The following is a 2,229-nucleotide window of genomic DNA, read 5'->3' on the forward strand; positions in this document are numbered from 1 at the left end:
AGACCTCAACCAAAAGTGAGGTCAACAGTTGATTTCAATTTTCATTTAGTTAAATTTTAATTTTGGTTAAATTAGAATTTTTCTCAAGTTTCAACTCAAACAGGGTTCAAGTTATAGCTTATTCGAGTTCAACTCAGTCATCGGGTTACACTAAAAAGGAGTTTCTATGTTCCGACGAGATCGAATATAAGCTAAGAAAAATGTTGATTGAAAAGTGAGATCAACACTTACTCCCTTATTTGGCCTACCTTTAGAAATTACCTTTTTTGCATGTCTTAGTGATGAAATATCAACCATTCCTGCAAATAAAAATGAAATAAATAAGAATAACAATAATAGTGCATATTAAAATAGTAAAAATGCAAAAAAAAGGTAAATAAATTTGATAAGATAAATTACATCTAATCTTCTATGACTAACATTGTGATTATGACAGTAAATAACAAAAACCTTTTTTGAGTTAGAATTAGAACAAAACAACTCATAATGAATGAAAATGTTATATTCACAATATCACCAATTTTTTTTTTTTGGAACAAAACACAAACTACACCCAAATGAAATATGAATGGAACCACAAACTTTACTTTTTCTTACCTTAAAACAATAAAATAAAATATATAATATACAACATGTGTCTACATATAGAACTAATAAACTAGGAGTTAAAATTCACATGACGACACATTAGGTAGTTTTAACTTGAAATTTTATTGTTTTACCTTCATCTAATACCTAACACAAAAAAAAAGTCAGGTGTTATGCCAATAAATGAACATAAAAAAGTGAATCAAACGGTCACACACTTCTTGATTCACTTTGTCTTTCCAAAAAAAACATGAAATTATTAGGGAAAACATCAACCTTTGTATATCTAATATCAAATGTTTTCATTTTCTTATTGACCTTATAAGTATTCTTTGATAATAATGCATCATCTAGAAATGTATCAATTAAAAGCTCAAGCAACATAACAAAAAACCTTGCAACAAGATTTCAAACACTTAAAACGAAATGCAATGCCTTGTAGTTAAAATATAAGTCTTTTCTGACATCTTCTAATATTTTTTTTAAAAATTGGTAACAAAATTTATGTCATCCAAATTAGGATCATTATGTTCAGCCCTTATGCTACTTGTGATATTTTTTAAAATAAGTGCATTCCTAAGCAATCTATCTGCTCAACTTGTTGTGATAGTTTTCATATATAAGAAACATCCAATTTTTCAAGTTCAATACTATTATTGTGTTATTTCTCATGTCGATTCCAAACAACATTACCAAGAAAAACTCCATTTAAGATTAAGTACTTCTTGACATCATTCACTGAATAAAAGTACATTTTAATGCATAATTTACAATGACACTAAATTTTTTTTGGTAAATTCATTCTCAGACCAGCGAACTCAAAAATTAATCAACTCTTTTATGATAGCGTTTACTTATTTGTGGTCGAGTGATCCTAGCTTTAACCATTCTAGTGGATAAATGTTTTACTTCCAAATAAGCTACAAGAAATTAAAGATTTTTTTTTTAAATAATGGATATAATAATTAATACATATCTTATTATCTAATACATTCAAAAAATCTTTTACAAAGTATTTCCTATCCTTGTAACTCCCATATGATTGTACAAACTTAAATGAATACTTTTGCTACTTCTAATTTATATTCAATCAAATTTATTTCAAAATCTAGTTAATATAAAAGTACACTTAAAGGATATGCATCCATATAAAATTATATTATCAATAAAATATAAAAAAGCAAAATTCTTATCTCCACAAGCACCATTATGTTGTTTTGTCATGGCTGCCTCAATTTTTTTTTTCATTCTTTCATATGAGATTTCTTCTTGTAATAATGAAATCTCAATGATTCAAGTACATCAAACAAATATGAAGTGATTTTGTAATAAGGCATGAGGTAAAGTAGTACTTGATATGCCAGACAAAAATTTATTTAATTAGAAATATATCTTCATATGGTATGATACAACACAAGAAATTCATATAATTTGACATAAATCAATCATAAGAGTCACCACAAATAGATAATTGTGGAAGGGCTTAAGACTGAAATCTATATGCTATAAGCATGATTTTATAATTAAAACATAGGTATGAATTAATTTCATACAAATCAGCATAGATTTGACATACATATATGATTAACTAGACTGGTGATCTAAAACTACATTGGTAAGTGTTAGGAAAATTTGAGATTT

Source organism: Phalaenopsis equestris, unplaced genomic scaffold (assembly GCF_001263595.1).
Source record: "Phalaenopsis equestris unplaced genomic scaffold, ASM126359v1 Scaffold000002, whole genome shotgun sequence".
Lineage (NCBI taxonomy): Eukaryota > Viridiplantae > Streptophyta > Magnoliopsida > Asparagales > Orchidaceae > Phalaenopsis > Phalaenopsis equestris.